A 13,634-nucleotide genomic window follows, 5' to 3' on the forward strand; every position below is an offset into this window, starting at 1 on the left:
CCTAGCAGTCAGGTCAAAGGCCTGGAGACTGACCATGTATTATATGATCAGCGCCCAAGCTAGGACCAGGGAGGGCCTGGCAGTGGCTGCTGATAACTCAGCAGATAGAGCCATAGGCTCCCCCAAACCCCCCAACCTTAGCTCACAAGGATGCTAAGGTTGCAGACACTAATGGCACTAACAAGTCTGAGCGGGACTCGAACCCCCAACTGGCAAACACCAGGCAGAGACGTTACCAATCAGGCCACAGCAAACTTTGAGCTTATTTAACTGAACAGGGTAATATTATACCTTCATTCAAAACTGGAAAACTCAAAATAAGTTTAGGACTTGCCTCTAACCTTGGATATGACCAGCCAAAAGTTATTCACATTAATTTGGTGTAACTTTTCAGCCTTATAATGCAATTATTTAAGAGTAGTATATGGCAAGTTTGCAGGTCAATAATTTCAATTCTGTAATTGATTGGAAAAAACATACAATGTCAGTGTTTTATTTTCAAATTTTAAAGAACTTTGTGCCTTTGCCTCCACTAGGTAAGACATAACCAAATGTTCCAAACTTATCCTGTGGTTTCTAGACTTTCATGAAGTATATTTTCCCCATTTCTTTTCATAGATAAGACTTGGTGTTTATTTTTATTACCACAAAACTGTTTGTTTCAAAAGACATCAATAATTGCCACTTTTCACATAAGCAAACATTTTTCACATAGAAAATTGATTTACTTGATTTCCTCTTGGTCCAACGAAACCTGTGTATTTTTCAGATACTAAGGTGTCTGATGAGATGAAACACGATGCTTTAGATGTAGACAAGTAGAGTGGGAGTGCTTCCCCTGATAAATAAGGCTACTGTGTTATAGATTTGGGGTATTATTGTACTGTATTACAGGGCAATGTAACCTAGGAAAAAAAACTCTTTTTTTCTATAGAAAAAATTCTGCTCCGAAAATGACACTTGTTCCCGTCACAAATTAATAGTTTCAAAAATATATATATAAATATCTATATCCTTTGGTAATGGGGGACTCCCAGTGGGAACTCGGGGTTTTGGGTGGGGAAAACATACTGGGGGAACGATATATAATGGTAAAACAAGCCTTTTCTTCTCTATACATTACCTTCTTGGATGTATAATAAAAGGAAGAAAAGACAAAACAGTATAACTGGATAAACTTTGGAGGCGTCGTTGCAAAGGCTATGTCTCATGAAAAAATACGGTAACCAGAACTGCCAGCGTGTGAAGTAGAGCTGTGGCAATGTTAGCCAATGTTAGCGTAACATGCTAACATTAGCAGTGTTTTTCATTCATTTTCTGCGATTCTATTGTCGGTTGTAGTCGCTCTCGTTCGTTCGTTTGTACATAGCAGGCTTCGGCTTTCTGCGCATAATCTTCCCCCCCCCCTCCCCACGTATAGGCTCCACCTCCACCAATAGGATTTCTTCTTCTCTATCCGTCAAATTTAACTATTCGACTTCACACGTTTATTCAGGTATATGACTTGAACCAGTACAACTATTACTATCCCTTTTATGTAATAACCTCGTATACATACTACGTTTGTCCCCAGTATTAGTCGTTTTATTATCCAATACTGTACCTTATAAAATCACCTAATTTTATATTCACATCAAATGTTATTTATCATACACTCCATTTTATCTCTCTATATTACTTTTATACATTTTGTTATTACCTTGTCACTCCCATATTTCACATAAATACTTCCTCTGGACAAGTTACCCATTCTGGTTCATTCATGTTTACTCTCTAGACTCCGTTGCTTTTCCGTTAACCAATCACGAACCCATACGTATGGAAAGTTTGCACAGGGGGTTTAATATTTCCCTACCCCCACCTTCCAACAAACCCTTTTCCGTGGAAACCTTTGTCCAAGTCAGGTCTTTGTTAGTTCAAGTGACGTCTTTTTGCGTATTTTACGATGGAAGTTTTAGAAAATTGTAACGACTTCAGTAATTCATACTTGAAAGTATTTCGGTGAATTCCAGTGTTGATAATTTTCTTAAATCTCATAATGTAATATACCAACTTTTACAGTGTTCCAAGTGCAGTACTAAACTAAGGCAAAGAAATTAAGACGTCACAGACTCACAGTCACAACACCCCCGTGACCCACAAGTTTCGTCGTCACGGTCATTAAAGTAAGTCATTAATTTCTTTAATTTTAATGTTCTAATTTTACTATATTTTGTTAGAGTGCGAAGCTCAACATTACCCCTTGCCAGTGCATATGAGCTTGATGTTTTATTTTCCTGTGATCGTAAGCAAGCCAGTGGTGGAACAAGAACCATTATATTTAATGTTGCTAATGTTAGCGTAACATTGCGAATGTTAGCGTGCGCAGCTCAACATTACCTCTTGCCAGTTCATACGAGTTTGATGTTTTATTTTCATGCGAGCGAAGCGAGCCAGTGGCAGAACAAGAACCATCATTAAATATAGTGTGCTAACGTTATCGTAACGTTAGCGAAGTGACACGGATTAACATGATATATATAACAAAAGACACTATATTGGGTTTGTGACCTGTGAACGTCTAGGTTAGGTTAGGTGGGTTTGTTAGGTTCTGTACCCTTTTTGTACCTTTTTATATATTGTGTAAAGGGTATTTGGAAAAATTCTTTAAAATACACGATAATATTACCGTAGCATTGCTAACGTTAGCAATGTCACCGTAGCGTTGGTAACGCTGTGTATCATTGGTAACGTTGCTAATGTTATCGTTCGCAGTACATACGTGAGTGAAGTGACACGGAATTTTAACAAGTCATTACATTTAAAAATTTTAACAAAATGTATATAATAAAAGGCATTATATTGAAACATTTTAACAGAAAATATATGTTTTCTTGTAGAAAATAACGTGATTTAACCGGTTTTCACCTTCATTTCATCCGTAATAACAGCAACCAGTTTGGCTACTTAAAGTTAGTCGAATTAGTTGTTCTGTTGGTTTGCAGTTGAAATGAAGGTCAAATTCGGTCAAATCACATTATTTACTACAGGAAAACATATATTTTCTGTTTGAAATGAGAATCTGTAATACAGTAAAACTTTACCATGGACCTTTAGTAGCTGGCTGGGAAAGACTGGGTTTCAAATTTCAAAAGTCATGCCTGAAAAACCACATTTTTAAAGGGAAGTAAATACAAAAATACCACATATTCTAAGGTTCCTCACCTAAACTAACCTAGGAACCTTATCCTTATCTATACTTGCCTATTAGGTGGTGTAGCCCCCCCCCCCCTCCATGAGACCCCTGTAGACTGCCGTATCCTTAGCTTACACTGAGACTAAGTCTTAACTCTGTGTTTGCTACCCAACCTTCTTCCCTTCTGGCAAATTAACCCTAAATCATATCATTTCGTAAATTGTAAGACTAGATTCATATTGTATTTCAGACCAAGGTAAACAGCAACATTTTCCCGCTAAAGAAAATTGATTTGACAAGGTAGTAAGTTGGCTAGGGCACCAGACACCCATTGAGATACTACTGCTAGAGAGTTATTGGGTCCTTTGACTGGCCTGACAGTAGTACATTGGATCCTTCATTCTGGTTACGGCTCATTTTACCTTTCCCTTCACATGCACTGAATAGCCTGTCCTACTCATTTCATACTTGCCTCTTACCTCATGCACCTGACATCACTGAGATTATCAAACAATTTTTCTTCACTCAAGGGGTTAACTACTGCACTGTAGTTGTTTAATGGCTTCTTTCCTCTTGATACGGGTAAAAAAGACTTTAGCTATGCTATGCAGCTCTTTTAGGAGAAGGACATTCCAAGATCAAACCATTGTTCCTTAGTCTTGGGTAGGGCCATAGCCTCTGTACCATGGTCTTCCACTGTCTTGGGCTAGAGTTCCCTTGCTTGTGGGTATACTCGGGCACACTGTTATATCTTATTTCTGTTCCTTTTGTTTTTTTAAAGTTTTTATAGTGTATATGTTGTTACTTTTCTTAAAATATTTTATTTTTCCTTGTTTCCCTTCCTGGCTGCGCTATTTTCCCTGTTGGTGCCCCTGGGCCTATAGCATCCTGCTTTTCCAACTAGGGTTGTAGCCTAGCAAGGAATAGTAATAATGATAAGAAAGTTTATGCCTGCCCCAACAAACTACATTCTACCCTTAGGTTTAGTTAGGAGGGAACCGTAAGGTTTCGTTGTTCACTGTAGGTAAATCAGGTTTGTTCCGTAACTGGAATACAAACCACGCTATTTAATAGGGGTATTACTTTCGGCGTAGCTGAAATGACGAGCCATTAATTTTTAGCTGGGGTAGGGGAGGGTAGCTTGCTACCCCCCCTCTCACACACCTGTGCTTGAGCTCACTTTGCTCTCGGCTCGGATGGTGGTCGAACGTGTCCGCTCTCATCGCCGTCATTTGGCAGCCATTTAATTGCTTTTGTCTTTTCTTTTTCTAGTTCTGTATATGTGAAGTTGGCCTCTGTGATCATGCGCACCTGGCCTGGGTTTCCCGACTGCCCTTGTGGAACATTCATGTCAGCGGTCGAGACTGATCCTCACGCCCTTTGTCCTTCTTGTAGGGGCCAACGGTGTGATAGCAACAAGTGTAGTGAGTGTAGGGAGTGGTCTACCTCCCAGTGGGAAAGGTTTTCGCGATGACGGAAGAAGAAGTCCAAACGGGATATAACTCCTTCGAAGGTTGCTTCGAAAGGAGAAAAACCCAAGGCCTCTTCTTCCGTTGCCCAAACCTCCTCCGAAGCTCCCACTCGGTCGGTCTCTTTCGAGAGACCGTTGGGTGCTATTATAGTATGCTATCTACCGTCGAATTTCTATTATAGTATGCTATCTACCGCCGAAATTCTCCTATAGTATGGTATCTACCACAAAGTATGTTATCTACCGTCAATGTTAATCCTCCTGTTTTTAATGAGGATTATTAAACAGATTACTTACCACCAGTATGTTATCCTAATTGGACTTTAATGATAGTTTAATATCATTTTTTGGCAGGACAACATGGGTGCATAATTATAAGCAGTTTGTAGGGAAGCTTTTATTACAAATTATTCAAAGCTCATCATACAACAATGTTACAAGTTAATCAAATGAAAAATCAAATATTACAAAATTGAAAGAAAATAATCTATGAAAAATATTCAATCAAAAATTTATTCTACTACTGCTTGTAAACATATCTTACATCATTCATGAAAGCAGGAAATACATCGTCGCCTTTTCTCAGAACTTTCCAATTGAAACCACCACACTACACACTTCCAGACACATTAAACCAATCAGTGACAGTATTAGGTGATTTCCCAGTTAATTGTAAAGTAGTGTTAATTGGGGTCTCATAAACAAAATTTTTAAATATTAAACTTAGCCGGTGAATATATAATAGCTGACGTCTCGGATGGCTCGACAGATACCAAAAAACTCGCGAGCGATCGCCATGAAGGTTGCGGGTGTGACCACCAGCGCCGACTATCGGCCAGATACAGCATATACTTGTCAAGTTCTCCAGTTCTTCTCTGTCGGTCTTGTCGACAAGTTGGTTCCGCTCGCTGATGACCTTGAGTTTTCGACCTTTTTGGTGAAGTACTTTATTTTGGTTGTTTATGGGCTTTCGCTGTGACGGGTGTTTTTTCTTCAATTAAACTCTTGAAACCCTTTTTTTTTGGCTAGTGTTTATTGTTGATGACTTTGGTTTTGACTTGGATTTTCTCTGATTGTTCAATATGGCTGACCCTTCTCCTATCCCTGAACCTAAATATCGCAAGTGTGCGAGGGATTGCAACAAACGTCTTCCCAAGGTCTCTATCGACCCACATACCGTTTGTTCTAATTGCCGGGGTAAATCCTGCCAATTAGGAGATCGGTTTGATGAGTGCGTGGTCTTGTCGGAATTCGACTGGCTTGAATATGACAAATATACTCGTAAGCTGGAGAGAGAGAGGGTGAGGAGAAGCTCCTCTAGGTCTTTGGAATTTTCCTCCTCCCATGCCCCTGAACCTAATCCTTCCCCTGTAGTAGTTGTTCCTGAACCCCCTACTAGCACTCATGAACCGTCCATGCGGGATATGTTTCTTGCGATTCAAGCTTTAGGCGAAAAAGTTGAGTCCTTAGCATCGGACCGTAACCAACTCATGTCAGATGTTAAGTTGTTGAAGTGTCAGAGTGGTAAAACAGAAAATCGTAGTGATAAAGTGATAAGTGCGCAAAGTGTATTTAGTGTTGCGACCGAGGGTTCGTCTGTTCGTGCTTGTCGCTCCCCTAGTCCGAGACCTCTTTCAGGCTCCCCTGCACCAGGGAGAAGTAATGTCGTAGGACTTAAGGGGACGAGAGGCGTTAACCAACGTACAGACGTTCCCTCTTTGGTATCGGACGTTTCTCGTCAAGATCGCCCTTACCATAAGACGGGTGAGACTGTGTTCTCCTCGTCCTCCGAAGACTTATCGCACAAGAAACCTTGGCGCAAGGTTTCTAGACCCTTGAAGCGAAAGTCAGTCCCTTCAGGACAGGTCCAGCGTCCTGGCTGTAGCCATTGGGACAGCTCTGACCTTTTGCAGTCGTCGGAAGACTGTTCGCCTATTAAGCGCAAGCGTAACACGGGGTCCGAGGGTCGCGGTAGAGGCAATGTTTTGCCAACGTAGACGTTACCGACGTCACGGCCCGTTCCGACTCCCGTTGATGCGAAGTGGGTTGTCCTGCGGGACATGCAGTCTAAGCTTGCCTCCCTTATGGAAGAGTATGACGTTGAGCAGGTTCGCGATGATCCTTTGCTTTCGAGTCGCCATTACGCTGAACGAGACTCTGGCCGTCAGCCGCCCAAACGAGTATTTACTCGTCCGTTTGACGTTAGTGCTGACGTTTCTAGTACTTTGAAACGTGATGTCAGTAGTCTTTCACGTCAGTCACGTGACGTGGATCCCCCCTTGCTGCAGTCTCGTACTGACGTTCAGCTGCTGCCGCCGCAGCCCCGCACTGACGTTCGCCGACCGGCTCCGTTGCCTCGACGTGACGTTGAGCGTCAGTCACCGCAGTCGGAGGTTGTTTTGCCTGCTCAGTCTATGCAGTCAATGCAGTTCCGACGTGACGTCGAGCGTCAATCAACTTCAGCTGTTGTTGTTGGTCAGTCACAAGGATTTCAGTCCTTTCAGCAGCGGCGTGACGTCGCTTCCTCTTCTGCTACTGCTGCTCCTTTGCTTGTTGACATTGCCTGTCAAGCGTTGCCGCCTCGGCAGGTCTCTCCTTTTCATGAGACTCGGCAGTTGTCGGATGAGGAAGTCGCTGATCCCCTTCCAACTGATATTCCTTTGGGGACTTTGTCAGACGGAGAGGAGCCTAAAGCTGCTCAGCCCTCTATGGACTTTAAAAAGATCATGCTGATTTTTAAGGAGCTGTTTCCGTCAGAGTTTACGCTAGGCCTAGCTACTTCGACGCCGTCGTTTACTAAGCTAGTGCTCTCTCGCTCTTCGAAGAGAGCTTTGCGTTTGCTAGGCGATTGGTTGGTCACCAGGAGGAGTTTGGGGAAGACAGCCTTTGCTTTCCCCCCTTTTAAACTGGCTTCTAGAGCGAGCGTCTGGTATGACACGGGAGAAGTTCTCGGCTTGGGAGTTCCTGCCTCTGCCCAGGGAGACTTCTCAAGCCTCGTAGACTCTCCCCGTCGCCTGGCCATGAGACGCTCTAAAGTTTACTGGTCCTCTTCGGACCTTGATCATCTCCTCAAAGGGGTTTACAGGGCCTTCAAAGTTTTTAACTTCTTGGATTGGTCGCTGGGAGCCTTGAGCAGGAAGATCTCTTCGGCCGACCGTGATGTTTCCGTGCTTATTATGTCCTGCATGGACAAAGCTATCCGTGATGGCTCTAATGAGCTCGCCGCTACCTTTACGGCAGGAGTCCTTAAGAAGAGGGAGACTCTTTGCTCGTTCCTTTCGGCAGGAGTAACTCCCTGCCAAAGGTCGGAGCTTCTCTTTGCCCCGTTGTCATCTGCCTTGTTTCCTCAGCAGTTGATTAAGGATATTGCGGCTTCTCTGGTGCAGAAGGATACCCACGACCTGATGGCTACGTCGGCGCGCAAGTCTGCTCCTTCATCGTCTTTTGTCGTAAGACCCAAGCTCGATACCCCAGCTACTAGGTTTATCCCGCCCTTTCGTGGCAGAGCCCCCAGTAAGGGAGGCGCTCGTGCCGACAGTAAAAGAGGCAAGAGGAGAGGATCCAAGTCCTCCCGTGGCAGAGTCTGACTGCCCACGTCCTCAGACAGCGGTAGGGGCCAGACTGAACAACTTCTGGCAGGCCTGGGAGAAGAGGGGTGCAGACCGAGAGTCTGTGTTGTTGCTCAAGGAGGGGTACAAAATACCTTTTGTACGAAGACCTCCTCTGGTAACAGTTCCTATAGACCTCTCTCCCAGGTATCGAGAGGAGTCAAGGAGACAGGCACTACAACTGCAGGTGTCTCAGTTGCTAGAGAAGGGAGCGGTGGTGAAAGTCTCGGACCTTCAATCACCGGGATTTTACAACCGTCTCTTCCTAGTCCCAAAGCATACAGGAGGTTGGAGGCCAGTGCTGGATGTCAGTGCGCTCAACGTTTTTGTTGTCAAAACAAAATTTACGATGGAGACCACGAAGTCCGTCCTAGCAGCGGTCAGAGAGGGAGACTGGATGGTCTCTCTCGACCTGCAGGATGCGTACTTCCACATTCCTATACACCCGGATTCTCAACCGTATCTGAGGTTTGTATACAGGAATGTGGTGTACCAATTCCGAGCACTGTGCTTCGGCCTCAGCCCTGCTCCTCTTGTTTTTACGAGGCTCATGAGAAATGTGGCAAAATTTCTTCATTTATCGGGGATTCGAGCCTCCCTGTACCTGGACGACTGGCTGCTCAGAGCGTCGTCCCGTCATCGCTGTCTGCAGGACCTTCAATGGACGTTGGATCTTGCAAAGGAGTTGGGACTGTTAGTGAACTTAGAGAAGTCTCAGCTGAATCCCTCCCAAACGATTCTCTTTTTGGGGATGGAGATTCGCAGTCTAGCTTTTCCGTCTGCCACCAGGATAGATCAAGCCTTGCTCAAAGTCCGCCTCATGCTGAGAAAAGACCGTTGCTCAGTGATAAGTTGGATGAGCCTCCTAGGGACTCTGTCATCCCTGGAACAATTTATCTCGCTAGGGAGACTTCACCTTCGCCCTCTCCAGTTCCATCTAGACTCCCATTGGGACAAGAGCAAGACTTTGGAAGCTTTTTCAATCCCGATCTCCGAGCCAGTAAAGACGTGCCTGAACTGGTGGGACAGCAACATAAGTCTTCGAGAGGGTCTGTCCCTGGCGGTCAAGAACCCAAACCACGTGTTATTCTCAGACGCGTCGGATTTGGGTTGGGGAGCGACTCTGGACGGTCTGGAATGTTCGGGTCTTTGAACGTCAGATCAGAGGAGCCTTCACATCAACTGCAAGGAGCTGTTGGCTGTTCGCTTGGCCTTGACGAGTTTCGAGAGTCTTCTCCGAAACAAAGTGGTAGAAGTGAATGCGGACAACACCACAGCCTTGGCGTACATCTCCAAGCAAGGAGGCACTCACTCCCACACACTGTTCGTCATCGCAAGGGACCTCCTCATCTGGTCAAAAGATCGAGGCATCTCACTTTTGACAAGGTTCGTCCAGGGGAAATTGAACGTCTTGGCGGACTGTCTCAGTCGGAGAGGTCAGGTGATCCCCACAGAATGGACCCTCCACAAGGACGTGTGCAAGAGTCTTTGGATGACTTGGGGTCAGCCCACCATAGACCTCTTTGCGACCTCTTTGACCAAAAGGCTCCCTACCTATTGCTCTCCAGTCCCAGATCCAGAGGCAGCCCACATAGGCTAGATGCCTTTCTGCTGGACTGGTCTCACCTGGACGCTTACGCATTCCCGCCGTTCAAGATCATCAACAGGGTTCTGCAGAAGTTCGCGTCTCACGAAGGGACAAGGTTGACGTTGGTTGCTCCCCTCTGGCCCGCGAGAGAGTGGTTCACAGAGGTACTTCAATGGCTGGTAGACGTTCCAAGGAGTCTACCTTTAAGGATGGATCTCTTACGGCAGCCCCACGTAAGGAGTCTTCATCAAAGCCTCCCCGCGCTTCGTCTGACTGCCTTCAGACTATCGAAAGACTCTTAAGAGCTCGAGGATTTTCGAAGGAGGCAGCCAGAGCGATCGCGAGGGCTAGGAGATCATCTACTATCAAGGTCTACCAGTCGAAGTGGGAGGTCTTTAGAGATTGGTGCAAGTCATCCTCTATTTCCTCTTCCAGTACCTCTATAGCCCAAATTGCAGACTTTCTCCTGCATCTGAGAAATGTTCGCTCCCTCTCTGCTCCCACTATTAAGGGCTACAGGAGCATGTTGGCTTCTGTGTTCAGACATAGAGGCTTGGATCTGTCAAATAATAAAGATCTCCAAGATCTCCTTAAGTCCTTCGAGACCTCTAAGGAGCGTCGTATGTCAACTCCTGCTTGGAACTTAGACGTGGTCCTAAGGTTCCTAATGTCCGACAGGTTTGAGCCATTGCATTCAGCCTCCCTGAAGGATCTCACCCTAAAGACGCTTTTTTTGGTGTGCAGTGAACCCTCGTTTATCGCGGTAGATAGGTTCCAGACGCGGCCGCGATAGGTGAAAATCCGCGAAGTAGTGACACCATATTTACCTATTTATTCAACATGTATATTCAGACTTTTAAAACCTTCCCTTGTACGTAGTACTGTTAACAAACTACCCTTTAATGTACAGAACACTTAATGCATGTACTACAGTACCCTAAACTAAAACAGGCACAAATATTAAAGGCGATTTTATATCATGCGTTTCCTAAACACGCTAAAAAGCACGATAAATAATGGCAACCAATGTTTTGTTTACGTTTATCTCTGATCATAATGAAGAAACAAACTGGAGGTAGAGCTTTGCTTATTACCTAGACATATTTCCCATACTTTTCCCTTAGAACTACATCACATCTTCCTACTTTAGATATATATATATATATATATATATATATATATATATATATATATATATATATATATATATATATATATATATATATGTATACACATATACATACCTACATATATACATACATACATTTATACATAAATACATGCATACATATATATATATATATATATATATATATATATATATATATATATATATATATATATATATTACTGTATATATATGGGTTATGGAAAAAATCCGCGAAGTGGTGAATCCGCGATGGTCGAACCGCGAAGTAGCGAGGGTTCACTGTGCTTGGCTTCGGCTAAAAGGGTCAGTGAGATCCATGCCTTTAGTAAAAACATCGGCTTCTCTACAGATAAAGCCACATGTTCGCTTCAACTTGGTTTTTTGGCCAAGAATGAACTGCCTTCTCGTCCTTGGCCTAAATCTTTTGATAAACCTTGCCTGTCAGAAATCGTAGGCAACGAGGTTGAAAGAGTACTGTGCCCAGTTAGAGCTCTTAAGTTTTATTTAGCTCGTACTAGACCTTTACGAGGTGGGTCTGAGGCCTTATGGTGCTCCGTTAAGAAGCCCTCATTGCCCATGTCTAAAAATGCTTTATTGTACTTTGTTAGATTTTTAATCCGGGAGGCACATTCTCATTTAAGTGAGAAAGATCGTTGTTTACTTAAGGTCAAGACGCACGAAGTGAGAGCGATAGCAACTTCGGTGGCTTTTAAGCAAAACAGGTCTCTGCGAAGTATTATGGACACGACCTTTTGGAGGAGCAAGTCGGTGTTCGCTTCATTTTACTTAAAAGACGTCCAGACTCTTTATGAGGACTGCTACACCCTGAGTCCATTCGTTGCAGCGAGTGCAGTAGTGGGTGAGGGTTCTACCACTACATTCCCTTAATCCCAATATCCTTTTAATCTTCTCTTGAAATGTTTTTAATCTTGTCTTGGGTTGTACGGAAGACTGGGAAGTCTTTCGCATCCTTTTTGATTTGGCGGGTGGTCAAATGTCGTTTCTTGAGAGCGCCCAGATTAAGGGTATTGATGAGGTCCTGTTGTATGGGTGGTCGCCCTGGATATAACAGCTCCTGGGAGTCTTTCAGCATCCTGAGAGGATGGCTGGGCTTCGTGAGGAAAGCGGACTAATAAGGCAGAGTAATCGTCAGAGTCAGCTTCCTTACCAGGTACCTATATTTAAGTGGGTTTTTTTTTTTTTATGATATAATTGTCAAAAACTCATGAGCATATACGCCTTTATTGCATTAATACTGGTCTCTACCCACCACCATGGGTGTGAATCAGCTATTATATATTCACCGGCTAAGTTTAATATTTAAAAATGATATTTTGATTATAAAATAAATTTTTGAATAGACTTACCCGGTGAATATATAAATTAAAGGCCCTCCCTTCCTCCCCGATAGAGACCCAGCGGACTGAGAAGAACTGGAGAACTTGACAAGTATATGCGGTATCTGGCCGATAGTCGGCTCTGGTGGTCACACCCGCAACCTTCATGGCGATCGCTCGCGAGTTTTTTGGTATCTGTCGAGCCGTCCGAGACGTCAGCTATTATATATTCACCGGGTAAGTATATTCAAAAATTTATTTTATAATTAAAATATCATAATAAACCAATTCCAAAATTTCAGAAAGGGGTGGTAGATAGCAAAATCGGCAGTAGATAGCATACTATAATAGCACCGACCGTTGAGTGGTAGCGTAGACCAATGCATTGTTAACCAACTTCGGGACTCGATAGATGCCGTTGCTTCCCCTAGCGAAGCAGCTCCACCTCTCCCCCCGGGAGAGGTTATGTCACTAACCTCCCTTTTCCAGCTTTGGTCCTCCTTGGGGCTTACGGGTTCGCCCTCCAAGGTGATTTTGTTTGACTACATCCGATTGAGTGCCGCTGTCAAGCAATCGTCGTCACCGTCAGAAGTTGATCCTCTGTCTCTTGTCGACGTTCTGGTGTCAGAGGTATCCAGTGCGGTATCACCCATCACCTCTTCCACTCCAAACTCTACAGTAGCTGACGGCTTAGTTTCTCCCGTTCCTGTTCAACCTACGAGGGAGAAACTAAGTCCATCATCAGTCTCTCTTGCTAGTGTTTCTCCCCCTCGGGGGAGTTCACTTACAGAGACTCCTCTTCGGAGGACTGCAGAAAGTCAGCTTGCTGATCCTATGGCCCCCAGAGGGTGCATGCGTTGGAAGGCTTGCCTTCCTCTTCACCATAGAGGCCTTCCTTCACCTGTGGTGAGGATGCGTCTCTTTGGTTTAACATCTTCAATGCAGTCCACCGCAGAGGAGCCTCGAGACCAATCATCCATCACTGTTCCTGCATTTGTCCTGGACCTTTCTGCATATCGTTCGGTAGATCTCCTTCGGTGGAAGGTCGTCCTTTTAAAGGACACGTTGACCTTCCATCCGACAGACCTGCCATCGCCGTTTCTACATGGGCCTAACAAGGCTCCACCAAAGCACGCTGTTGCGCGCCAACGAGACCTGACGAACGATCTTTAGTAGCTCGTCAGGCCCCATCACTAAACAACACAGGGCATCAAGGGCGTATGCGCCAACATGCGCATACGCTCCAACAGGAGCATAGCTCCATCACGCGCTATGCGCGCCCTCATGCACATATGCATCCACGTT

The 13,634-nt window shown here is 44.4% G+C and overlaps 1 protein-coding gene across 4 annotated transcripts in view; it reads left to right on the forward strand.

Annotated features, from left to right (window-relative positions):
- LOC137650106 (dnaJ homolog subfamily C member 27-like) overlaps window positions 1–13,634 on the forward strand; it is a 156,193-nt gene that overhangs the window by 461 nt on the left and 142,098 nt on the right. For 2 of the 4 annotated variants that reach the window (XM_068383224.1, XM_068383225.1), the window contains exon 2: window positions 2,062–2,165. The exons of the other annotated variants lie outside the window; for them this stretch is intronic. The gene's annotated coding sequence lies outside the window, so the exon portion shown is untranslated. The remainder of the gene's footprint in view (window positions 1–2,061; window positions 2,166–13,634) is intronic. 4 annotated transcript variants of the gene reach the window in all.

The sequence above is a fragment of the Palaemon carinicauda genome, chromosome 11, assembly GCF_036898095.1.
Source record: "Palaemon carinicauda isolate YSFRI2023 chromosome 11, ASM3689809v2, whole genome shotgun sequence".
Lineage (NCBI taxonomy): Eukaryota > Metazoa > Arthropoda > Malacostraca > Decapoda > Palaemonidae > Palaemon > Palaemon carinicauda.